Genomic DNA, 27,588 nt, shown 5'->3' on the forward strand with positions numbered 1-27,588 from the left:
CTGGGCGTGCAGTTCGTACTGGGTGTGTAGTTTGTACTGTGTGTGCAGTTCGTACTGTGTGTGCTGTTTGTACTGGGTGTGCAGTTCGTACTGGGTGTGCAGTTCGTACTGTGTGTGCAGTTTGTACTGGGTGTGCAGTTTGTACTGGGTGTGCAGTTTGTACTGTGTGTGCAGTTCGTACTGGGTGTGCAGTTTGTACTGTGAGTGCAGTTTGTACTGGGTGTGCAGTTTGTACTGGGTGTGCAGTTTGTACTGTGAGTGCAGTTTGTACTGGGTGTGCAGTTTGTACTGGGTGTGCAGTTCGTACTGGGCGTGCAGTTTGTACTGTGTGTGCAGTTTGTACTGGGTGTGCAGTTCGTACTGGGTGTGCAGTTTGTACTGGGTGTGCAGTTTGTACTGGGTGTGCAGTTTGTACTGGGTGTGCAGTTCCTACTGGGTGTGCAGTTTGTACTGGGTGTGCAGTTTGTACTGAGTGTGCAGTTTGTACTGGGCGTGCAGTTTGTACTGGGCGTGCAGTTTGTACTGTGTGTGCAGTTTGTACTGAGTGTGCAGTTCCTACTGGACGTGCAGTTTGTACTGGGTGTGCAGTTTGTACTGAGTGCAGTTTGTACTGTGTGTGCAGTTTGTACGGGGGGTGCAGTTTGTACTGTGTGTGCAGTTTGTACTGAGTGCAGTTTGTACTGGGTGTGCAGTTTGTACTGTGTGTGCAGTTTGTACTGAGTGTGCAGTTCCTACTGGGCGTGCAGTTTGTACTGGGTGTGCAGTTTGTACTGGGTGTGCAGTTTGTACTGGGTGTGCAGTTTGTACTGAGTGTGCAGTTCCTACTGGGCGTGCAGTTTGTACTGGGTGTGCAGTTTGTACTGGGTGTGCAATTTGTACTGAGTGCAGTTTGTACTGTGTGCAGTTTGTACTGGGTGTGCAGTTTGTACTGGGTGTGCAGTTTGTACTGTGTGTGCAGTTCGTACTGGGTGTGCAGTTTGTACTGTGAGTGCAGTTTGTACTGGGTGTGCAGTTTGTACTGAGTGCAGTTTGTACTGTGTGTGCAGTTTGTACTGAGTGCAGTTTGTACTGAGTGCAGTTTGTACTGAGTGTGCAGTTTGTACTGGGTGTGCAGTTTGTACCGGGTGTGCAGTTCGTACTGGGTGTGCAGTTCGTACTGTGTGTGCAGTTTGTACTGGGTGTGCAGTTCGTACCGGGCGTGCAGTTTGTACCGGGTGTGCGGTTCGTACTGGGTGTGCAGTTCGTACTGGGTGTGCAGTTCGTACTGTGTGTGCAGTTTGTACTGAGTGTGCAGTTTGTACTGGGGGTGCAGTTTGTACTGGGCGTGCAGTTTGTACTGTGTGTGCAGTTTGTACTGAGTGTGCAGTTGGTACTGGGTGTGTAGTTTGTACTGGGCGTGCAGTTTGTACTGGGTGTGCAGTTTGTACTGGGTGTGCAGTTCGTACTGGGCGTGCAGTTCGTACTGGGTGTGTAGTTTGTACTGTGTGTGCAGTTCGTACTGTGTGTGCTGTTTGTACTGGGTGTGCAGTTCGTACTGGGTGTGCAGTTCGTACTGTGTGTGCAGTTTGTACTGGGTGTGCAGTTTGTACTGGGTGTGCAGTTTGTACTGTGTGTGCAGTTCGTACTGGGTGTGCAGTTTGTACTGTGAGTGCAGTTTGTACTGGGTGTGCAGTTTGTACTGGGTGTGCAGTTTGTACTGTGAGTGCAGTTTGTACTGGGTGTGCAGTTTGTACTGGGTGTGTAGTTCGTACTGGGCGTGCAGTTTGTACTGTGTGTGCAGTTTGTACTGGGTGTGCAGTTCGTACTGGGTGTGCAGTTTGTACTGGGTGTGCAGTTTGTACTGGGTGTGCAGTTTGTACTGGGTGTGCAGTTCCTACTGGGTGTGCAGTTTGTACTGGGTGTGCAGTTTGTACTGAGTGTGCAGTTTGTACTGGGCGTGCAGTTTGTACTGGGCGTGCAGTTTGTACTGTGTGTGCAGTTTGTACTGAGTGTGCAGTTCCTACTGGACGTGCAGTTTGTACTGGGTGTGCAGTTTGTACTGAGTGCAGTTTGTACTGTGTGTGCAGTTTGTACGGGGGGTGCAGTTTGTACTGTGTGTGCAGTTTGTACTGAGTGCAGTTTGTACTGGGTGTGCAGTTTGTACTGTGTGTGCAGTTTGTACTGAGTGTGCAGTTCCTACTGGGCGTGCAGTTTGTACTGGGTGTGCAGTTTGTACTGGGTGTGCAGTTTGTACTGGGTGTGCAGTTTGTACTGAGTGTGCAGTTCCTACTGGGCGTGCAGTTTGTACTGGGTGTGCAGTTTGTACTGGGTGTGCAATTTGTACTGAGTGCAGTTTGTACTGTGTGTGCAGTTTGTACTGGGTGTGCAGTTTGTACTGGGTGTGCAGTTTGTACTGTGTGTGCAGTTCGTACTGGGTGTGCAGTTTGTACTGTGAGTGCAGTTTGTACTGTGAGTGCAGTTTGTACTGGGTGTGCAGTTTGTACTGGGTGTGCAGTTTGTACTGTGAGTGCAGTTTGTACTGGGTGTGCAGTTTGTACTGGGTGTGCAGTTCGTACTGGGCGTGCAGTTTGTACTGTGTGTGCAGTTTGTACTGGGTGTGCAGTTCGTACTGGGCGTGCAGTTTGTACTGGGTGTGCAGTTTGTACTTGGTGTGCAGTTTGTACTGGGTGTGCAGTTTGTACTGAGCGTGCAGTTTGTACTGGGCGTGCAGTTTGTACTGTGCGTGCAGTTTGTACTGTGTGTGCAGTTTGTACTGAGTGTGCAGTTCCTACTGGGCGTGCAGTTTGTACTGGGTGTGCAGTTTGTACTGAGTGCAGTTTGTACTGTGTGTGCAGTTTGTACTGGGTGTGCAGTTTGTACTGTGTGTGCAGTTTGTACTGAGTGCAGTTTGTACTGGGTGTGCAGTTTGTACTGTGTGTGCAGTTTGTACTGAGTGTGCAGTTCCTACTGGGCGTGCAGTTTGTACTGGGTGTGCAGTTTGTACTGGGTGTGCAGTTTGTACTGGGTGTGCAGTTTGTACTGAGTGTGCAGTTCCTACTGGGCGTGCAGTTTGTACTGGGTGTGCAGTTTGTACTGGGTGTGCAATTTGTACTGAGTGCAGTTTGTACTGTGTGTGCAGTTTGTACTGGGTGTGCAGTTTGTACTGTGTGTGCAGTTTGTACTGAGTGCAGTTTGTACTGGGTGTGCAGTTTGTACTGGGTGTGCAGTTTGTACTGAGTGTGCTGTTTGTAATGTGTGTGCAGTTTGTACTGTATGTGCAGGATGTACCGGGTGTGCAGTTTGTACTGGGCGTGCAGTTTGTACTGTGTGTGCAGTTCGTACTGGGTGTGCAGTTTGTACTGTGTGTGCAGTTTGTACTGGGTGTGCAGTTTGTACTGGGTGTGCAGTTTGTACTGTGTGTGCAGTTTGTACTGGGCATGCAGTTTGTACTGTGTGTGCAGTTTGTACTGGGTGTGCAGTTTGTACTGGGTGTGCAGTTTGTACTGGGTGTGCAGTTCGTACTGGGTGTGCAGTTTGTAATGTGTGTGCAGTTTGTACTGGGTGTGCAGTTTTTACTGTGTGTGCAGTTTGTACTGTGTGTGCAGTTTGTACTGGGCGTGCAGTTTGTACTGTGTGTGCAGTTCGTACTGGGTGTGCAGTTTGTACTGTGTGTGCAGTTTGTACTGGGTGTGCAGTTTGTACTGTGAGTGCAGTTTGTACTGGGTGTGCAGTTTGTACTGGGTGTGCAGTTCGTACTGGGCGTGCAGTTTGTACTGTGTGTGCAGTTTGTACTGAGTGCAGTTTGTACTGTGTGTGCAGTTTGTACTGGGTGTGCAGTTTGTACTGTGTGTGCAGTTTGTACTGAGTGTGCAGTTCCTACTGGGCGTGCAGTTTGTACTGGGTGTGCAGTTTGTACTGGGTGTGCAGTTTGTACTGGGTGTGCAGTTTGTACTGAGTGTGCAGTTCCTACTGGGCGTGCAGTTTGTACTGGGTGTGCAGTTTGTACTGGGTGTGCAATTTGTACTGAGTGCAGTTTGTACTGTGTGTGCAGTTTGTACTGGGTGTGCAGTTTGTACTGTGTGTGCAGTTTGTACTGAGTGCAGTTTGTACTGGGTGTGCAGTTTGTACTGGGTGTGCAGTTTGTACTGAGTGTGCTGTTTGTAATGTGTGTGCAGTTTGTACTGTATGTGCAGGATGTACCGGGTGTACAGTTTGTACTGGGCGTGCAGTTTGTACTGTGTGTGCAGTTCGTACTGGGTGTGCAGTTTGTACTGTGTGTGCAGTTTGTACTGGGTGTGCAGTTTGTACTGTGTGTGCAGTTTGTACTGTGTGTGCAGTTTGTACTGGGCGTGCAGTTTGTACTGTGTGTGCAGTTTGTACTGGGTGTGCAGTTCGTACTGGGTGTGCAGTTTGTACTGTGTGTGCAGTTTGTACTGGGTGTGCAGTTCGTACTGGGTGTGCAGTTTGTAATGTGTGTGCAGTTTGTACTGGGTGTGCAGTTTTTACTGTGTGTGCAGTTTGTACTGTGTGTGCAGTTTGTACTGAGTGTGCAGTTTGTACTGTGTGTGCAGTTTGTACTGGGTGTGCAGTTTGTACTGGGTGTGCAGTTCGTCCTGGGCGTGCAGTTTGTACTGTGTGTGCAGTTTGTACTGAGTGCAGTTTGTACTGTGTGTGCAGTTTGTACTGGGTGTGCAGTTTGTACTGGGTGTGCAGTTCGTACTGTCTGTGCAGTTTGTACTGTCTGTGCAGTTTGTACTGTGTGTGCAGTTTGTACTGAGTGTGCAGTTTGTACTGGGTGTGCAGTTTGTACTGAGTGTGCAGCCTGTTGTGTGGCTCAGCGGAAGAGCGAGTGGCTCACGACTCGAACGTTGCGAGTTCAAATCTCGTTTGGGGTCGCCTCGGCCCATCATCCTGCCGGGGTGGTTTAAACAAGTACCATTTTTAAATCCTTTATATTAAGTTCACTTGCTTGCTTGCTTGCGTGCTTACGACCGTGCAAATCTTTCAGTCGTTTTTTAACCCACTTCCCATGATCCAATCGAGCTGACATTTTGCACACAGACTCGTTGTGCGTGACAATTTATTTTCGTGAAATTTTTTTTCAAAAATGTTCCACTTTTTAGGAAATTTTTTTTTCATGTTTAATTTAAAATACCAATGTGATAAAAATGAAACTCTTACTCAAGAAATACAGAAATGAATAATAAAATAAAACCGATGCCACGCATATAAAGGATTTATAGTGAAAAACTTTGTTTTTACGGGTAAATTTTTTACATGTGGGCAAGTCTACAGCGGTAGTGCTATGAACCTCTGCCATGGCGGGGGGGGTGGGGAGTCTATCCACAGAATAGGGCTTTACTGCATCACCACTCATTTGGGCAGGAAATCCATTCAATGTATTGCTCTCCAGTTTGTGTGTACCGACTCATTCCACCACAGTCCTGCACCCTTCTTGGTTTAACTCCCGCTCCCGTCCCCCCCCCCCTCTCTGCTTCTTATCGGCTATTGCCCCAGGTATGGATGGGAAGGAGTTTCCTTGGCCTCAGCCTTGCACCCCCCCCCCCCCCCACAGACCGATGTTGAACTCGCTCGCATCCAGCGACTCTTCGTTGCCCGGCGTTCACCGTCTGTGGGCGCGTTGACCGCCGTCAGCAGCCCGAACTTCCAGCTGACAATGATTTTTACCGGCTCCCACGTCAATCCCATCCGTCCCCTTTTGTTGCGTCTCTCTTCTGCTGGCGATTACGGTGCTGGGGGGGGGGGGGTCGGGGTTAGATCGACGTCGTTTTCACGCTCGGATATGACATCGCTCGGAGTGCCCGGGGAACACACACGGATTTGGGAACAGAAACAGGTCGGTGTGCGTGCATAGTGTGCACGCATAATGTGCTTGCACCGCGCATGTGCGTTGTGCACGAACATTATTATCTTGGTTTAAGTGTGAATAAATATAAAATAATGAACTACTAAACAATTTATATCTTGACCAGGTAAGGCCCACTGAGTTACGTAGCTCTTTTTCAGAAGCGACCTGGCTATCACAAATGACAGCTCGACGAAGTGGCTCATCACGTGGACATTTGTAGCCACCACATACTCTAAACGCGCGATGTTGATTCCATATGTGGATGGAAAAACCGGAGGATCCGAAGGAAAATCCACGCGACCACAGGGAGAGAGAGAGAGATGCGCAAACTCCAAATATACAGCAGCAGGCGTCAGGGTGGGGATCGATCCCACGGACTTCTTGCATACCAGGCGAGGTAGTTAACATCTCGCCACTGCGGCAGCCTTAATGAGTGGTGCTTGGGGTGGACACGTCGTGGCTATAAGTGACGGTGGCCGATGGTTTGAGGCTCACGGACTGGAGTGGCAGCCAAGCCAAGGCAGAGGAGGCGGCTCGCGTGCGAGGAAGCCACCGATGGATCGTTCCCGTCGCTAGAACCGTGAGAGATGGCGGACGCTTTGGAGGGGGCGGAGGCCTTCATTCAGTAGTGGATCGATCTCGGCTGCCGATGCTGCTGCTGCTGCTGATGATGATGACGACGATGGTGACGTTGGCGTTGGCTCTAGAAACACAAGGCGTACGTTTGACAGGCGTGTGTCCATGGTGTCAGAAACCAGGGCATATTTTCGCACCTCCGATTTAGGGCACGGTTGGCCACGTACGGGGCGAAAGAAGTTCAGCACGCGTACATCCGGAGTAAATGAAACGTCGTGATGTATTATTCTTTGATTTGTTTTTCTACGCACGTGACTTTACCGAAAGAACCAAATATCATGGATTCCTGCAGTCACGCAAGTTTCAAATCAAGATTCAAAGTATATCGTGTAAATGCCGCTCGACGTCATTCCTTTCCCCCGTTGATTTGAAAGCTGCTGCGAGTCCGTGTCACAGTGCCTCGATAGACTTACATTGGTTGCTCAAAGGAGTTTGAAAAATGCATTGCGACTGGGCACTCGCGGCGAGTCGCAGCGTTAGGCCAAGGGTGGGCAGCCATGGACTCCCATGGTGAACTGGATTCCCATGGTGAACTGGACTTCTATGGTAAACTGGACTTCCCTGGTGAACTGGATTCTCATGGTGAACGGGACTTCACTTTCCACATGTAAATTGAGTGACCCCCTCCCCACTGTGTGTTTCTACTCAGTACCATGCGCACTGTGTGTGTGTGTCTACTCAGTGTCATGTGCACTGTGTGTGTGTGTGTCTACTCAGTACTCTGTGCACTGTGTGTGCGTGTGTTTTAAACGGTTGTTTGTGGTGAGCATTGGCGGTGGAAAGTAGTGACCACAGTGGTTAGAGAATTGCCCTGTAGAACTCGGAAACCTGAGTTCGACTCCTGGCCCCAGCTGACCCTCCATCATTCATCAACTCGCAATGGACATCCACGGTGAGGAATGTTCAAGCAAAGCCCGCCCCGTGGCCGCCAATCGTCCACGGTGTAGCGAGAGACGCCTTCATCCAGCAGTGGACTGACAAGGGGCTGTATATTGTTATTGTATGCATGCAGTGTGTGTGTGTGTATATGCAGTGTGTGTGAGTATATATGCAGTGTATATATGTTGGCCACCCACCCCCTCGTGTGCCGTGCCGGCCTTTATAGGTGCTCGCAAACAGCACTTGCCCCTACAGTCTGTTAAGGCTACACGGGGGATCTTTGTCTTTATATGTGAGTGGGGAGCGGTGGTGTAGCGGTTAGCACTACGCTACGAACCCGGCGACCCGAGTTCGATTCTCGCTCAAGGCTAACACCGGTGACGATTATCTGAACCGGTCATGGGCCTCCCCTAGGTCGACTCGGCCTCAAACGAGTACCTGGTGAGGTGTGTAAACATCGCCACTGGGGAGACAAAGGCGGCCGGGCGTGGTGCTGGCCACCCAACCCCTTGTGTGCCGTTCCGGCCTTCATAGGTGCTACTCGATAACAGCACTTGCCCCTACAGTCCGTTAAGGCTACACGGGGGGATCTTTGTCTTTGCAGTGTTGCAGATTTCACTGTAAGCACCACCCATCATCTCCTGTGTGCGTGTGTGCGCGTGTGATGTATATATTTAAATAACGAGCTCTTTATTCAAACCAGGTGCACGGACATTGAGACAATGTGTCTCCTGCCACGACTATGAAACCCACACTCTATCACATCAACGTATCCTTTATGTAACAAAACACAAGCTTTGCGTGTGTGCGTGCGTGTCTGTGGAATCATCATTTGTAATGTCGACAACAGAGTTCACGGCTAAATGCCGTTGTCGATGTCTGCAAGTCACGCTGCTGCTGCTGCTGGTCGAAGCTACCGATGTTTAGCCGTGGCCAGGGATCGAACCCAGTTCACCGGGCGGGCTGCTAGCGCCGGGCGCTAAACCGCTTGGCCACAACGCGGGAAGCGTGTCGTGTCGGTGCGAGTGACGACGCGAATGGCGCGATGAGGGGCGGCACGGTGGCTCAGAGATGTTAACTACCTCGCCTGGTATGCAGGAGGAACCTGGGTTCGATCCCCACCTGGGTGGGGGGGACGCCTGCTGTATGTTTGGAGTTTGCGTGTCTCTCTCTCTCTCCCCGTGGTCGCGTGGACTTTTCTCCGTTTTTTCCACTCCACATTTAGAGTCACTCGTGCTGCGCTTGGAGTATATTTGTCTGCTGTAAATGTCCACGTGATGAGACGCTGCTTCGTTGGGCTATCGTTTGTGGTAACCAGGTCGCTTCGGCAAAAGAGCTCTATAACGCGGTGGGCCTTACCTGGAAAAATAAAATAAAATAGTTTAGAATCACTCGCTTTCTCACCTGATGACGGACGCTTGTGTTGCGCCCGAAACGTCGTGATTTATATTATTTTATACCTACGTGACTTTACCGAAAGAACCAAAAGGTATAGTTTAAATACTTTAATTTAAATGGACGATTCGTTGGCAGTGGTGCACAACCACAAAATAGGACAACAACTCGACACGATGTGTGTGGCCTGAAAAAGAAAAGTTGTTTCATAGAGACGTCGGGCAATGGCTCCTCTTCAGCGCATAGACCACGGAGAGATGGTCAGACAGGTCGTCGACTCTGCCCCTGCCCTCTCTCCATGCCGTGAAGAAGGGCCCCAAACGTTGCCTCTGATCTATTTTTGTTTTATATTTAAGGCCACACAGTGTCCTTGACTAACGCGTTGATATTTTCTTGGCGATATGCAGAGAGCGGTCACTTCACCATTGCTGGTGTGCTTGTGTGCGCCAGCTTTTGTTCGGCCGGATAGACAGGGCTACACGGGTGCGGCACGGGCTAGAGAAGAGATGGATTGATGGACTTGCCGATGACTGGTAGCAGCGGTGTCAAGATCAGCCTCTGTGGAGGTGGCTCGTGAAGGACGCTACTGGGCAGTTGGAGGCAGTCGCCCTCCAACAACAACGGAGGGCGGAGGAGCGACGCTCACAACGAGCGGAGCGCCTAGTGGCTGAAACACAGCAAGTTGGCACAGTAGGGGGCACAGGTGGTGCATCAGCCACTCATCTCGGTCGGGCGGCCCATGGCACCTGGGTCTGTCCTGTGACCTGCTAGCAGGAGTTCGACACTTCACGTGGCCTTTACGTGCACATAGCCTGGCACAAGCGCCGTGGTGACGTCACTGCCACTTAGTGGCGAATGGCGGTTGTTGTTATTGTTGTGTGCGACGGTTAATAACATTAATTTACATTTATGAGGTGCATTTCATCCAAGGACCGCAATGCGCCACCGTGTATGAAAGCAGGGAAATAAGACCGTGCCAGCAGCGTTCACGACCTAAACTATGGGGGGGAAAGGCGGTTTTAAAGAGGTTAGTTTTCAGGGCAGAATTAAATAGCTCTAAAGCAGTGGTTCTTCACCTTTAATAAATACACATGGTTTGATGAAACAAAGCCCGTGCTTAATTTGTGTTTTTAGCTTTAAAATAAATCTGGCCACGTCTCGCACCCCCAGGGAGTGCGTGCACCTCAGGTTAAGAACCACCGCTCTAAAGATTCTGATTGTCTTATTATTTCCAGAGGCAATGCGTTCCATAGTCTTGGAGACAAACTTGCAGCTAAGCTATGCCTAGCACAATAACATCATCAATTTTATTAGCCATGATCAATCCAGTGGTGGGTGAAGGCTTCCGCAAGCCGCCACCATCTCTCTCGTCACGATCCAGTTTCAGTTTCATTTCAGTTTATTTTATTAGGTGTAGCCCTGTGAGCCGTTCGGCTCTTGAATCGGGTGCAACCGCAACAAACAAAAAACAAAAACATGAACAAGAAAACATCTTCAAGTGACTGCGCAAACTGAAAATCCAGGAAAAAAAACTGCAAAAATCTTCCAAAAAAAGCACCGTACACCAACGCTGTGTGCAAAAATCCCAGTGGGATGCAAGTCAAACAACAACAACAACAACCACAAGACAACTTAGATTAAAGCCATCAGCCTAACTCCATACTACAACAAACAAACATGGCCAAACCAAAAAAACTTTTCGAAATCACCAAAATAAAGCCATAAAAGCAATGTAGCAGTGATCATAGGAACCGCCCAGTGCCTGCGCACGATCCGACTCTCATTGCTCCATCTTCTCGCTTGGCGCGCCCCTCCCGATGCTCCCCCCCATGCTCTCCGTCGGAAGCTTGCACCGTCGCTTGTGCTGCGCCGGGAGGATGGAGTAGAACCGGAGTCCAGGGTGCTGCTCCCCGTGACAGCGTCGATGGGCTCTGGGTACTCAGCGCATGGTGTTACGTAGTGGGGTTCTACTCTTTGCGTGGTGGCCTATGAGTACTCGCTGCATGGTGTACGTTGTAATGTTTCCTCGACCTATAGGTAGCAGTCGGCGCGCTGTGCTACGAACTTGGCAACCCGTGTTCGATTCCCGCTCACGGCCGATTCCGGTGGCGAATATTTGAACCGGTCCTGGGCCTCCCCTCGGTCGACACGAACGAGTGCCTGGGGCAGTGGTGTAAACATCGCCAGTGAGGGAGACAAAGGTGGCCGGGCGTGGTGCTGGCCACCCAGCCCCTCGTGTGCCGTAGTGCCAGCCTTCTTCATGGGTGCTGCTTGCTAACAGCACTTACCCCAACAGTCTGTTGAGGCTACACGGGGGGATATTTGACTGCACATGTTGGGTGTGCTCTGAGTACGTAAACTCCGTGCATTGCGTGCTATGAGTAGTTGTGGTACTCTGTGCATGGCTGTGGTAGTGGTAGGCTATGAGTAGTTGTGGTGTGTGTAAGTAGCGATGTTGGTGGGGAGACCAGGTGACAGCCGGCATGGATGTGGGGGACATACGTATGTATGTACGTTGAACATCATTCGCGCACCATACGTAGCCAACCGCGATAATCGGAGGTGCAGGGGGGGGGGACAAACAAACGCACAACAACAAGCAGTTCTAGAGAAGTGAGTTTGTCAATCTGGACGATGATTCAAATGTGCCATAGCACTCAGTGGCTTCCTAAATCTCGGAAGGGCAGAGCGTTCCAGACGGCCGCAGAAGAGGCATCTGAACGCGGCTTCATTTGAGAGACAGAACCGCTGGGGGGTTTGCAGCTGGGATGCTGGCGGTGGAGCTATCACCACCGGGCGTTCTGTGGTGATCTGTGGTGATCTGTGGTGATCGGGGAGACGAGAGAGAGAGAGGGTAGGGTGAGTTCCGCCATGCGCGGCTGACCCACGCTGTACCGGCCTTCAAGGAGCACTGGGCGATGGAGGAGGCCGTGTGCTCGGTAGCAAGATGACGGGGAGCTCTGCATGCTGTCTTGAGCTACCCGTCGGAGGCCGTTGAACTGGGAGAAGGGCTGCGTGCAGAACGAGAGAGAGCGAGAGAGAGAGCGAGAGAATGAGCGAGAGGTGGGGGTTTACATAAAGCAAAGTTTAAATAAAATAAATAAAAATAAATTATAAAATGATGAACGAAGCAAAGTGCCGACTACACCGAGCATCTTCTTGTTTCCACTGATCGTAAAAAAAGGAGGAAAAAAAGGAGGGAGAGACGATGGGGCGGGGGGGTATGGAGGAGCAGGGAGAGAGACTTTTGACTTTTATTGCCGCCAGCAGCAAAAGCACTGGAGGCGATTTGGATATGAAACACACAAAGTCACCAGCAACACAAATGCAATTAAACGCTCCAAATCCACGCGCTGCGGCGCTAAGAGCACCGCGCACAACACAAAAGAAAAGAGAGAGGAGCAGGGAGATGGAGGAAGGACTGGGAGAGACGGGAGGAGGAAACTAAGGAGGAAGAGAGGCAGATGAGGATAGAACTTAGAGAGGAATGGAGAGCGGGGCAAGAAGAGCGGAGAGGATGGAGAGTCGAGAGAGAGAAGCAGAAACAAGAAGAGCGGGGAGTGTCAGAGTGTGCAAAGGGAGAGAGAGAGAGAAGGAAGAGGAGTGACGGCAGAAGATGGGGGGGGAGGAGAGCGAGCTTTAGACTTTGGGTTGCGGTGGGGAGGGAGAGGAGGAGGAGGGGGGAGAGAGAGGGGGGAGAGAGCGGAGGGGAGTCGGCACTGTACTGTGGGTGCCTCTCTGCGCGCTGCCACACCCGAGGATACGTGGGGGTCTCTGAAGGTTGGTGGTGGGGGGCTGCTCCCTCTGAGAGAGAGAGAGGCTGCCTCCAGCCGGAAGAGCCGCTCCTGACAGATCTGTAAAGTCTCACAGCGCTCCGCACTCATACAAACACACACACACATACAGACACACACACTCACACATACATACAGACCTACTGATGCACACTCACACATACATACATACAGACACACAGACACACGCTCACACATACAGACACGCTCACACACTCACACATACACACTCATTGAGACACTCACACAGATACATACAGACAAACACACTCATGCACACACAAGCATATACACTCATACATACAGACACTCATACACACTCATACATACACACACTCACACAAACATACACACTCATAGCGACACACACACATTCACACCAACACACATACTCATCGAGACACACAAACATACTCATTCACACAAACATACACGCTCATATATACAAACATACACGCTCATACATACAAACTTACATACTCAGAGACTCACACACACATACACTCGGAGACACGTTCACACACACACTCATACACACTCATACAGACACACAAACAAACACAAACAGACCCTCATACAGACACACTCAAACATAGAGACTCACACGAACACACACACATTCATAGAGACACTCTCATACAAAATACAACATCGACACCTACATACACACACACATACCAACACAAACCCCAAATTCATACATACCAACAGGCACACCTGAACACACACACATACACACTTGTAACACACACACTCAGACAAGGAACAAGAAAGAGGGGGGAGACGGAGGCGTGGACAGAAAGGGAGAGGGGAGGGAGGGAAAGAGAGGGGGGGAGAGAGGGGGGGGCAGGGAGGGGAGGAAATAGATTTGTGGAGCGAGAGACCGGGGGGGAGGGAGGGAGGAGGGTTAGAGCGAGATAGAAAAACGACAGAGTGGCAGCTGAGAGACGGAGAGAGGGTAGAGAGAAGGGGGAGTACGTGTAGCGTGGAGAGAGAGGAGAGGAGCAAGCCAGGAACGAGGCAGAGTGAGTGTGGACAGAGCGGAGCTGGGAAGGAGACTTCAACAAGGACGTCGTGAACCCAAGAGACGGGAGAGTAAGGAGAGGGGGGGGGAGAGAGAGGGGGGGGGGAGCGCCCAGTCACCGGGTCCTGCTGCAGACTGCGACCAGGTGGGGGCTTTACACACAAAGACAAAGATCCCCCGGAAAGGCTTAGCAGACAGTGGAGGGGGCAAGTGCTGTGAGCGAGTAGCAAGCACCTACGAAGGCCGGCAAGAGAAACGAGGGACGTGGGTGGCCGGCACGACGCCCGGCCGCCTTTGTCTCCCCTAGTGCTGATGTTCACACCCAGCACCAGGTACTCATTGGAGGCTGATTCGACCTGGGGGGGTGGGGTTGTTTGGATAATCGTCACTTGGTGTTGGCCAGTGAGCGGGAATCGAACTTGGGTGGCCAGGTTCGTAGCGCAGTACACGGACACACACACGCGTACGCGCTCACACAAGCATGTATCATCACGCGGTTTTTCTTTGTCCTGTACTGCCAGTCACCGGTGCAGTGTGTATGAATGTGCGTTGAACTTCTTGTGCGCAGTACTTAGCCAACCGTGCTAATAGGTAGGTGCGGGGGATGAGCACTCGCAAACTAAACTGCAAACAAACGAGTGTTGTCAATCCCGATGATGATTTAAAGGTGCAGCGCAGCTCCCAATGGCTTCCGAACATCGGAAGGGAAGAGCGTTCCAGACGGCCACAGAAGCGCGTCTGGAAGTGCCGTGCGATTCAGCGACCATCAACTTTTATTCACATATCACTGGTCAACACACTTTTTCTGGCATAAGGTATTCCAACGGTTTTAAGGTAATTTTGGGGTGCTGATTCCAAATCTGGCATCAGTTTTTGTCTATCACATCAGGTTTTTGAGATATCAAATATTGCATTTTCAATAAAAACTGCAGAAGAAAAATATTAAATAAATGCGCATATCTACATAAAATGATATTATAAACACACTATCCTAAAAATACAGCACCATGTTTTAACACTAAAGCAGTCACTGACTCGCAACAACTTGAATCATAAGTGACAGAGTTAATTTCGGGTAAAATCAATGAAAATGGGGTATGCCGATAGCATAAAAATGAGATGTGATAGAGCAAATCTGAGATCAGATTTGGAATCAGCACTCTGAAATTAGTCTAAAACAGCTGCAAAAGTCCAGGCCAGAAAAAAATGTATTTTTGTTGTTGACCAGTGTTATTCATAATTTTTTTGCGGGAACGTTCAGCAAATGCCTTGGGGCCGCGAAACGCGCTGCTGCTGCTGCTGTTGCTGCTGTTGCTGCTGCTCGGGCTTGTGAGGGCGTTCGTGGCCAGACGTCACCACGCTTCCCCCAGCCTCCACGCGTAGCTGCTCGTTGACTCTTCCGTCCGCACTTCAGGACGAGTTGCCGCGGCGAAGGTCAGACCAGGGGTCGCCAGCCTGCGGCTCTGGATCCGTTGTGCGGCCCGTAGTGAAGTTATTCAAACTAAACTAGTAAACTGTTTACACTGAGACATCTCCTTTACCAGTGGCAAAAAATAGTAATAGGTTTTTACCCTTTCAACTGGTATAAAAACTGATACCTTTATACAAGGCATCATGTTTGCAATAACCACAACACAAGCAGTCAAAATGCAAAATGTACCAGCTTAAAGGGTAAAAACCTACTACTATATTTTGCCACTGGTAAAGGAGATGTCTCATAGTGTAAATGCTTACCCCGAGCTCTCAATACTCTGATAGTGCGCTGTTTTTGAGTTGTACGCCTTTTGGCGTCATCTGGTCCAACACCAATGGAGACTGGCTCTAAGAAAAGCTGTCTCGGGTGTGGACCAATCAACTTCAAGGACAGTGCATATCATTATCATTATCAGAGTTGTTTCTTTTTGTTTGCATTTTGACTGATTGTCTTGTGGTTATTGCAAACATGATGCCTTGTATAAAGGTGTCAGTTTTTGTACCAGTTGAAAGGGTGAAAACCTACTACTATAGTAAACTGTTGTTATTTTAGCGGGCGAAGGCCCTGCCGAGCCGTGTAGATGTTTTTTAGAAGCGACCTGGCCGTCGCAAATGGACAGCCCAACGAAGTGGGCTTTCCGTCGTGTGAACGTTCATAGCAGTAGCCAAATACCCTGAACGTGTGATGTCGATTCTGAATGTGGGGGGGAAAACCGGAGCACCCGGATAAAAATCCACGCAAACACGGGGAGAGAGAGACACCGCAAACTCCACATATACAGCAGCAGGCGTCAGGGTCAGGATGGAACCCACGATCACCTGCATACCAGGCCAGGTAGTTAACATCTCTACGGGGAGAGACACGCAAACTCCACATATACAGCAGGCGTCAGGGTCGGGATGGAACCCACGACCTCCTGCAGACCAGGCGAGGGAGTTTACATCTCTATGGGAAGAGAGAGAGAGACACGCAAACTCCACATATACAGTGGGCGTCAGGGTCGGAATGGAACCCACGACCTCCTGCAGACCAGGCCAGGTAGTTAACATCTCTACCAGGAGAGAGAGACACACAAACTCCACATATACAGCAGGCGTCAGGGTCGGGATGGAACCCACGACCTCCTGTATACCAGGCGAGGGAGTTAACATCTCTACAGGGAGAGACACGCAAACTCCGAGGGAGTTAACAGTATTAAGGACCGTCGTCTCATAATCATCATTGTTACGGCTCTTAAAATATAGAGTTTTTTTTTAGCGATTACGAAGAAACGAACTCCTCTTGTCAGTTTGGTTGCCGGACCCCCGAGCAAAGGTCCATCCTAGTTAAGAGTAAAACAAAAATCCGACTTTTGTTGTTGTTGTGCACACATCTAAAGCCTCAAACAAGCAAGAAACTGTATGCCCAACCGTTATTGCCCCTTTTTACGCGTGTGTGTGTGCGTGTCTGGTTTGCTGTGCACGCTTGGAGCCCTCGTTAGTCCTCGTTAGTTAATTAATGAAAGTATTTTGTCCTTTTCAACGCATTAGCCACAAGTTGCAGGGGGGGAGCGGAGGGGGGCGGGGTTGGGTTGGAAACGCCGAGTGGCGAACTCGGGGGGGGGGGGGGGGATCATCGGCGTCGACTGCTGTGATCTCGAACGAGGACGCAGTGAGCCGTGATCCATCCGCTGCTGGACGGTGCCACGTGTCGCCTCGCTAATTTACTTGGGATGCTTCGGCGGCAAAGATGTGGACACCCCCCCCTTGCCCCCCCTCCCCCGCCCCTGCTATTAATCGTGGGGGGCGTACGCACCTCCCCCCATCCGCCAAAGCTTGGGGGAAGGCCTTCATCCGCGCGGATGATGACGATGATGACGATGACATCGAGGTGATCTGCTTCGCGAGGATAGACGAGGTTGCGGCATGGGGTGAGAAATAATGGGGCGGCAGGAAGGGACTGAGACGCAAGCGTGCACATGTGGCGAGGTGTTAACTACCTCGCCTGATATCCAGGAGGTCGTGGGTTCCATCCCGACCCTGACGCCTATTCGGAGTTTGCGTGTCTCTCTCTCTGTCTCCCTGTGGTCGCGTGGAATTTTCTCCCGGGTCCTCCGGTTTTTTTTCCCCCTACACATTTAGAATCAATATCACTTGGGTTCAGAGTATTTTGCCTGCTGTAAATTGTCCGCATGGTGGTGATAAGCCACTTTCGTTGAGCTATCATTTGTGGATTATGGACGAACTAGACTGGTGCAATAACTTAGGATTGTAAAATAAGAGAATGATAGTTAGGTGTGTTTATCTTGTACTCTTGTGGTATTGCCTTACACAGATTATATATCACTACTTGTAGCCAGCCAGCCAGCCAACCGCACATTGCTCGCAGACGATACCGCCGAGTGAGGAGTTAAAGACTTGAATGCTTGTAGCATTGAATCTGTGATGCCAGACTTAGCGGAGAGGTTTACACTAAAACTTCTTATTTTACCAGGTAAGGCCTCAACCTTTGCATTTTCAGGCCGCGCACATTATGATTGAAGCGTGTCGAGTTATTTTCTAATTTTGTGGTTGTACACCACTGCCAACGGAATCATCTATTTAAATTAAACTATTTAAACTATTTTTTTATTTTTCCATGGAAGGCCCCCACCGTGCTATAGAGAGCTCTCTTTCAGGAGCGACCTGGCTATCACAGATGATATCTCAGCGAGGTGGCCTATCATCATCATCATCACCACGTGGACATTCATAGCAGCCAAATACTCCGAGGCACGTTTCTAAATGTGGAGGGGAAAAACCGGAGGGACCGGAGAAAAATGCACGTGACCACGGGGAGATGGTGAGAGACGTGAATACTCCAAATATACAGCAGGCATCGTCAGGGGTCGGGATCGAACCCATGGTCCCCGGCATACCAGGCGAGGTAGTTAACATCTCTACGGGGAGAGAGACACGCAAACTCCAAATATATATCAGGCATCGTCAGGGTCAGGATTGAACCCATGGTCTCCTGCATACCAGGCGAGGTAGTTAACATCTCTACGGGGAGCACTGGTGGAGCCGGGGGGGGGTGGCACGTGCCCCCCCAATGATCCGATCAAAGTCCCTAATTTCGATCGGATCATTGGGGTTTATTAGTAATAAATCGGCATTTTGCGACCCCCACTGCCACTGTGTAGCATATTTTTACGTGCCAGGGACTTTGAGATGATAGGACAATAGTCTGAGTCAATGATTGGCAATAAGTAATGGCAAAGCGGTTATAAGTGACTCACAGAATTGTGCGCAGTTGCGTACACAGTACACGACTTCCCTGAAGGCAAACACCTTCAGCGAGCGCGATGCCGATCACACAACGCGGTTCGAATTCGACCCTCGATAATTGCTGGAGGGGTTGCCCCTCCCTACCTGAAAATCCTGGCTCCGCCATTGACGGGGAGAGAGACACGCAAACTCCAAATATACAGCAGGCATCATCAGGGTCGGGATTGAACCCACGGCTCCCTGCATACCAGGCGAGGTAGTTAACATCTCTACGGGGAGAGACACACGCAAACTCCAAATATACAGCAGGCATCGTCAGGGTCGGGATTGAACCCACGACCCCCTGCGTACCAGGCGAGGTAGTTAACATCTCTACGGGGAGAGAGACACGCAAACTCCAAATATACAGCTGGCATCGTCAGGGTCGGGATTGAACCCACGACCCCCTGCGTATCAGGCGAGGTAGTTAACATCTCCGCACTGTGGTCGAGGAAAAACTCGGAGCGTTCCACGGAGAGAGGGAGCCCAATGACCAATCGTAGGAGGTGAGGGATGGTGGGGGGCAGTTCGAAAAACTCCCTAATGGGGCAAGGGGGGGGGCAGTTTTCATATTTTAGAGGGTGGGGGGTGGTGGGGGGGCATAGCACCCCCCCCTCTTGGGATCTGCCACTGGTAGGGATGCGAGCTTCGGCAGAGCGACCTTGGCAGGAACCGGATTTTGCCGGGTCGTGGAGAGACGATGATGGGAGGGGGGGTCGAGTGTTTGGAGTGATGGAGAATATATTTCGGTGTGGCCTGTGCTCTGGTTTTATGGAATCGCCTCTCGACCCAGTTAAAGCCGTAGAAATGTTTGAGAGTGGACCTTTATAGATTACCGCGACCCCCACCGTTATCTACCCTGTATTTGTAATACTTTAAGTGTATGTGTTCAAGAGGTGTCCGCGCTAATCAGCCCTATGTAGATGCACTTCGGATTATTATAATGAACTCCTTCTTGGACATTTCCAAGGAAAAGCAAGCAACTTTATACAATGGTCTCTGCCGCGGGAGAACGTTTGCCAAACAGTCGCCGTGACCCCTGGTCGGGAACCAAATGGTTCGTGTGTACGGACGTTGAACTTCGTTGGCACCGTATGTAGTCAACTGTGCTAGTAGGGAGAAGAGACATTTTTTTAAAATTCTTAGAATTCGGTAAATAGAAATAAAAACAACCTCAGAATTTCAAAGAGCCGCCAATTCACTTGCGGTGAATGCGAGACGGTGTGGGCCCTTTGCACATAATGTCACTGAGCAGCAGGTCCCATAGAGAGCCACCGCGTAACACCTCAGGAGCCGAATGTTGCCGACCCCTGGCCATGACCGACACAGCTTGGGGGGGGGGGGAAAGCCTTTCATCTAGCAGTGGATTGACAAGCGGCTGTGAACTTAATTTTGACTCGATCGCACGGTGACGCTCTCTCGCGGTCGCGCGTACGCACGAGTGCGCGCTTGCCCGCACGCTCGCGTGATTGTACAGTAGCCGCGTTTGTGCACCACGCCCGGCCGCCTTTGTCTCCCCAGTGGCGATGTTGACACACCGCCCCAGGTACTCATTTGAGGCCGAGTCGACCTAGGGAAGGCCCAGGACCGATTCAGATATTCGTCACTGTCGTTGGCCTTGAGCGGAAATCGAACCCGGGTAGCCGGGTTCGCAGTGCAGTGCACTAACCGCTGCACCTCCGCACGCACCCAAACACACACATGCACACACACACATGCACACACACACATGCACACACACGCATGCACACACACATGCACACACACGCATGCACACACACACACATGCACACACACGCATGCACACACGCATGCACACACACACACATGCGTGCACACGCACGCACACGCATGCACACGCACGCACACACACACACGCATGCACACGCACGCACATGCACACACACGCACGCACACGCACGCACACACACGCGCGGCTCACAGGTGCGGTCACGGCTACGGGTGTTACACGCGTGGGGCTCTGAGTCACCCGACCTCAGCCCGGAGACGTCCCAACTCGCGGGGCACCGCCGTCTCCAACCAGCCGCCGTCTCCAACCAGCCGCCAGACTAAAACGCGTAGAGAAATACATAAATAAGTCCACATAGGGTGTCGTCATGTTGTTGTTGTTGTTGTGTTCCTCGCACTTTCTGTTTATAGGTGGCGTTGTGCCGCAACTTTGGAAGGGTTTAGCCAGAGATCAATCGATTTAATTTCTGCTCCGCGTTTTGGACAACTGAGAAAATGGGAGATGTCTTCTGGTGTGGCTTGGCACAGAGGGCAGCGGTTTTTGGGGCGTTTGGGTCGATTCGATTTTGGTAATTGGCTAGCATGGAGCAGTAACCTGAACGAAGTTGGACCAGTTTTTGCGAGTTGCCCGGGTCAGGGATTTTTCGTCGTCTGCTATGGGTGCGGGCCAACCCCCTAGCACGACATTGGGGGCGTTCAGGTAGTGCATGGTGGCAGCGGTGTGCAAGTGGTTCAACATTGATGTGGTGGTGCTATTTGGTAGAAGAGCATTTAAATTAGAATGCACGTTGTCAGCTGAAGGAAAGCAAGGTGGATTTCATTTTCCTAGCAGGTGCAGGGGGCTTTGAGTAGCTTTGAGTAGCTTTGTGCAAGGATGCGTTGTCGAGTGGCACGAAGCCAACTGAAAGGGAAGAGTGCCAAAGTTTGTTGTGGGCGTTGAAATCTCCAATAACAATTGAGTCGTTGTTTGGTAAAAGTCGATTTATATTGAATTGATAGTTGCAAAGGCAAGAACTGGTCGGTGGGATGTAGACGTTGATTATAGTGAGTGGGCCGAGATGGGATTTGATATGGACGCTTAAGACTTCTGTGGTGATATCAGAAGGAGGCATTGGGATTTTAACTTCTTCAAATTGAATGCTGTTATGGATGAGGAAATCTATACCGCCACCAGCTGTTGGTCGGTCTCGACGGAGGGAAGTGAAATTTTGAAAGTTGGGCGGGCGAGAAGTGGATTTTAATTTTGTTTCTTGGATGGCGGCTATATTAATGGAGTTTTGTTGTAGGAAGGTGGTGAGTTCAAGAGTTTTGTTGTTGATACCGTTGATTCTAAATTTGAAGCTTTCGTGACTGCAAGGATTCATACTCTTAGGTTTTTTCGGTAAAATCACGTAGGTAAAAAATATTATTTTATTTCTATTATTACTTCTATTAATACAAATTTCATTTTTTACCTACGTGACTTTACCGAAAAAAACCTAAGAGTATGGATACCGTTGATGTTTAGTTGAAGGATTTTTAGGTCGTTTTTGTTGTGGACGTTTTGTTGTGGTTGAAACGGTGTTTGCAATGGGTGAGGTGGTTGTGCAAGGTGGAGTTGGATGATGTACAATATTTGCAGAACCAGCCGGAATTTGAACTGGGGGACGCGGGCTTCAAGTAGTGCAGCGTTTGTGGTACCAAGCTTCACAACCGTCGCATTGGATACAATTCGCATCGACGTTCTTGCCGCAGCCGCCACAAGGGAAAAACGGGGTCTGGATTCAATTCGACGTCCCCAGCAATAATGAGAAGCCAGCTCCAGTGTGCCGGGAGGGAGGCCTGGGCTGGCTGGTGAAAAAACAGGAAAGTGCGAGGCGCGATGATGTTGCCATGTGCACAGTGCTTTTCTAGTCCTTGGTCACTCCACTTCGAACAAGCGGCAACATCGTTGTGCAAGTGATGTCGTCACTAAAACTAAAAGCTAAACTATTTATTATATTTTTATTTACCAGCTAAAGGCCCACAGAGCTTTGTAGGTTGCTCTCTTTTTTCAGAAGCGACCTGGCGGCCATCACAAACGGACAGCCCAGCGAAGTGGCCTCATCGTCGTATGGACATTGATAGCGGTGGCCAAACACTCTAAGCACGTGATGTCGATTCTAGTGATGTCGATTCTAGTGATGTCGATTCGAAATGTGGAGGGAAAAACCGGAGGGACCCGGAGAAAAATTCCACGGGGGGAGAGAGAGACACCACAAATTCCAAATATACAACAGACTTCAGGATCAGGATCGAACCCACGACCTCCTGCGTACCAGGCGAGGGAGTTAACACCTCGCCACTGAACAGGATTGCGTCTCAGTCCCTTCCTGCCCATTTATTCCTCACCCCATGCCGCAACCTCACCTGCCCTCGTGAACCACCTCGGTGTCGTAATCGTCATTTATTTTTCCAAATGTTCAATGCCAGGGCAAAAGCGCACCATTATAGCCAATCGGAGACAGCACGCTCCCCCCAACACGGCAGGAATGGGTCAATGAATTGTCAAACAAAAAAATGCTGCTCTAGAGCATCGAAGGGCCAGGGAGAAAGCTTGCCACCAAACATGGAGCCCCTTCACTGCTTCTACTCCAGTGGTCATTGATTCTTAAGAACATTCATTCGGGCATTTAGGAACCCCCCCCTTTCCCCCCACCTCCTTTCTTCTTCTACAGGGGCATCATATCTTAGGACGACATCGGGGTTGTAGAGTTTATTGAAACAGTTTATTGAAACAAGCGGGTTTAGAGAGGATTCCATTGCACTTTTAATTCGTAATGTGTGGTTTGTGCTGGTGCCCAACCACCTTTCATATCCTCTGCTGTGTGTATATGAATCGTTTTGTTATGAAAACATACTTTTGGCAAAAAAATAACATCATCATCGTCAGCCATGATCCATCCGCTGCGGGATTAAGGCCTCCCCCCCCCCAAAGCTGTCGCCATCATCCTTCGCAGTCCCGCTATGAAACGATTCTCCTAGCTACGTGGTCTCGGCGTCTCGCCGCTTTGTCTGCCTTTTCATCTCCCACCCTGCATACGTGAGCTAACCGCTGCGCCACCACTCCTCACCGCCACGTGCAGTGTCAACATCACCACGTGTCGACCCCCAACGCTGTTGGGTGGACAGCGTTGGGTCTCTCCGTCTCTTCCTGCCCTTTCATTCTCGTCTCGTAACCCGCACCTCGCCTCTCTCTCTCCTCCCTCATCATCAGGCATGATCCATCCACTGCTGGATGAAGGCCTCCACAAGCTATCGCCCATCCATCCCCTTCCCGCGATGCCAACAGTCCACCGTGCATGTCGTTAGTTGTCATCCCACTCGCTCGCTCGCTTATCCATCGCAATCTCTGTCTCCATCTCTCACCAGTCAAGTAACCGCATGCCAAGCTCAACCTTGCCTCGTGGCATCTTTGAAAACACGTCACCTCCCTTATCGCCGTCACGTGCGTTGTTAAACCAGGGAGTTGGGGGTGGGGGGCCTTTTACGTAAGGGCCGAATAGGACTTGCAACTCGGTGACGGTGACGTCGCGACGGCGCCTGTGCCGGGCCAGGTGCACTTTGAGGCCATCACGTGAAGTGTCGAAGGCTCGCTGACAGTAGAGATGTTAACTACGTTGCCTGGTATACAGGAGGTCGTGGGTTCGATCCCGACCCTGACGCCTGCTGTATATTTGGAGTTTGCGTCTCTCTCTCTCCCTCCCCGTGGTCATGTGGATTTTTCTCTCCACTTTTATTATCAACATCACGCGTTTAGAGTATTTGGCTGCGGAGAGCGCCAGCTCATTCGGCCTTTTAACCTGGGGGGATGGGGATGGGGAAATAAGAAAAATAGTTTCTGTTTTATAGTTTGCCAGTGACATAACAACCACCGTAAAAATGTGCCTCATCTCATAATGTCCCCTTGGCTAGAGCTGCGTGAAGCTTTGGTGGCTTGTGCCGGGACGAGTCGAACCGCCGAGGCGTTCAAGCGACAGTCGTGTCCAGCAAGGCCGTGTCCTCGAATCTGTCTCTCTGTTGCGCGGGCGGGGTGGGGGGGCTCGACGTGTGTGTGTGTGTGCGCGTGTCACCTCTCGTACGCGCTGTGGGGAGCGGTGGCGCAGCGGTTAGCGCTACGCTTCGCTACGAACTCTGCGACCCGGGTTCGATTCCAGCTCACGGCCGACACCAGTGACGATTATCTGAACCGGTCCTGGGCCTCCCCTAGGTCGACTCGGACTCAAATGAGTACCTGGTGCGGTGTGTAAAAACATCGCCACTGGAGATGCAAAGGTGGTCGGGCGTGGTGTTGGCCACCCACCCCCTCGTGTGCCGTGCCGGCCTTAATAGGTGCTTACTTAACAGCACTTTCCCCAACAGTCTGTTACAGGCTATACGGGGGATCTTTGTCTTTGTACGCGTTGTCCCCGGGAGCAGGGGGGGGGGCCCAGGGCATCTCAGCTCCGGTGTCCTCTCCAAGGTGCCACCCATCCCAAGGTAGCGGGGACGACACTCCGGAGTCTCGGCCTCCAGAGACTCGGTGTGAAGCTTCCCCCTGGGTACTGCGCTAAGTCGTTATTATCATGGGAGTGGGGGGGGGTGTGTAAGTGAAGTGCCGGCCACGTAGCTCGGCGATGGAAAGGTTTGCGTGTTCAAATCATGGTGTTCGAGGTTGTTCTCGACCCATCGTGTAATCGACAATCTCGAAAAGAGAGCGAGGAAGAGAGAGAGATCGACTCTGACCAGCGAGGAGGAACCACACACGAGCTCCTAGCAGTTGCCCAAGCTCTGCAGTCCTCTGTGTACGTTCAGGTTGTTATCAACGAGCTAACGAGTGTTTGGGAGGAGACCGGAGCACACGGAGAGAACGCGTGCGAGGGGAGAGGTGGGGGGATGTGTGTCAACACTCTATTCCATGCAGATGGAACAGGTGGAGTCCTTCTGGGGGGTGTATAAAAATGAGTACCAATTTAAATTTCGATCTAAAACTTTCGTGACTGCAGGGATTCATATTCTTGGTTCTTTTGGTAAAGTCACGTAGAAGGGAAACAATAAAATAATAAAAATTTTAAACAATAAAATTCCCACGACGTTTCCACTGCAACACAAGCAATCATCGTCAGGTGTGAAAACAAATTCTTGCTGTGTTTTTCACACCTGATGATGATTGCTTGTGTTGCAGTCGAAACGTTGTGAGAATTTTCTTGTTTTATATTTTTATTATTTCCCTTCTACGTGACTTTACCGAAAGAAAAAAATTATTGCTGTGTTTTTCACACCTGATGATGATTGCTTGTGTTGCAGTCGAAACGTCGTGGGAATTTTCTTGTTTTATATTTTTATTATTTTATTCTTTCCCTTCTACGTGACTTTACCGAAAGAACCAAGAATAAGAGTACCAATTTGTGAGGAAGACAACAGGCTCAGAAGGGGGACCCGGGGGGGGGGGGTGGGTGGTCCTATGGATAGCCAGGCCCCTACCATAGGAATGTGGAATGTTCTACCACGGGCTCCCTGGCTCTGCAGGGCTGCGGAGCAGGAGGGGGAGCGGTGCTGACCTCGCCGCTCGTTTGTGGCGAAGCAGATCGCTGAGTTTTGTGTGGCTGCAACATTCTTGCGGTTGTTGTTCTCGATGATCGTTGAATCGCCGGCAGCCCTGCGAGGGAGTGACGCTGAAGGCGCTGAGGGGGATGGGACGCGCACGGGAGGACGCGTTGCGACGTAGCAACGCTGACAGCAGAGATCTGTTCACCTCTGGGCCGAAGATCAAACGTCGATTGCCATGGGTCGCTGTCAGCTGAGCCGAGTCTCAAAACGGTGTTAGACCAGAGGATGCCAAAAGGCATCCTCTGGTCCAACCGTTTTGAGACTAGGCTCAAAAGAAAGCTGTCTCTGGTGTGAACCAATCGGTTTCAAAGACAATGGATATATTATCAGAGTATGTTTTTTGTTTGCATTCTGACCACAAGCATTGTGGTTAATGCAGACATGATTCCTTGTAAAAGGTTTCAGTTTGGTGTTTTGTTGCCAGACAAAAGGGGAAAACCTATTCTAATGTGTAACATATGTTAAACACGCATACACTTGCACACACATATACACGCACCGGTACATGTGTGAATTTTAAACCCCAAGATCGATTGCATTCTTCTTCTTCACATGGCCATAATTTACTGCAGTTTATTGATTAATTAATTGCTTCATTGATTGCTTGGCTGATTGGTTGATTGACTGGTTGGATTCCAGCTGTGACCCAGGCTGACCTTTGACCTCCCCCGCTCTACCCACCCCCTTCCACCCCCAAGCTGGGATCATGAACCTTTACTCGAAGCTCACGGCGAGTGTCGTCTTGTCTTGCCCAATCGGGTCATACCACCATCACCCGCCATTCCTCCCTTCACTCACGCCCCCCCCCACACACAACCTGCGATATGGTACGGTCCATACCTGGTTTCCCACAGGTGTAACGAAAAAATATAAACACGTACGAGTGAAATGGTGGGAGCGGGGGTGTCTGTTAGCGCAATCAAGTGCATCGTCATCGTCATCGTCGTCGTCGGCCACGATCTCTCTGCTGCTGAATGAAGGCCTTCCGAAGAGGTCGGCTACCTCTCTCACCGTTTTGTTGATGCAACCGATCGACCGCGAGCTCGCTCCCCTGCCCTTGGCTGCCGGCCATCATCCCTTCTCGCGAGGGGGTCCTGCCCAACAAATATTCTGCCACGTTCGTCACTGCGTGAGTGCGCGTGTGCCACTACAAAGGGGGAGTGAGCGGTAGTGTAGCGGCTAGCGTGCAGCGCGACCAACCTGGCGACCCGAGGTCGATTCCCGCTCGCGGCCAACACCGGTGACGATTGTCTGAACCGGTCCTGGACTTCCCCTAGGTCGACTCAACCTCAAGTGAGTACCTGGTGTGGTGTGAAAATTTCGCCACTAGGCGATCGGGCGTGGTGCTGGCCACCCACCCCCTCGTGTGCCGTGCCCGCCTTCGTAGGTGCTTTCCAACTGCACTTGCTCCAACAGTCTGTTGCAGGCTACACGAGGGATCTTTGTGTTTGGCCCTAAAAGGACAAAAAGTATGTCATGGGTGACGTTTCAAGCAGTGGCCCTTCTTCGTAGCATGTAGACAGAGAGGCCAGCAGAGAGACAGAGTGGATAATACGTTGGAGACTGCACTTGTTTACACCATGGGGCCTGATGAGAATTCTATATAGTTTTTCTATTTTCCTTGATGACCAGTTTTTAAAGAGGCATGTGAATAGATGCCCAGCACTAGCTCTTGAACACAGGCGTGGGTTTTGAATGTGGGAATTAGAGGTGCCACAAGAAGCCGGAGAAAACGGCGAATTAAGTTGCATGGGGCGCCGCGGTGGCGAGATGTTATCTCCTCGCCTGGTACGCAGGAGGCTGTGGATTCGATCCTGACCCTAATGCCTGCTGCTGTATATTTTGAGTTTGCATGTTTTCTCTCCCCGTGATCGCGTGGATTTCTCTCCGGGTCCTCT

The 27,588-nt window shown here is 50.7% G+C and overlaps 1 protein-coding gene across 1 annotated transcript in view; it reads left to right on the forward strand.

The window, feature by feature from the left end:
• The first annotated feature begins 13,995 nt into the window (after positions 1-13,995).
• The window catches only part of LOC144946224 (plexin-B3-like), a 66,280-nt gene continuing 52,687 nt past the window's right edge, over positions 13,996-27,588 (forward strand). The window contains 1 exon segment of the mRNA XM_078875087.1: positions 13,996-14,007. The gene's annotated coding sequence lies outside the window, so the exon portion shown is untranslated.

Source organism: Lampetra fluviatilis, chromosome 40, assembly GCF_964198595.1.
Source record: "Lampetra fluviatilis chromosome 40, kcLamFluv1.1, whole genome shotgun sequence".
Lineage (NCBI taxonomy): Eukaryota > Metazoa > Chordata > Hyperoartia > Petromyzontiformes > Petromyzontidae > Lampetra > Lampetra fluviatilis.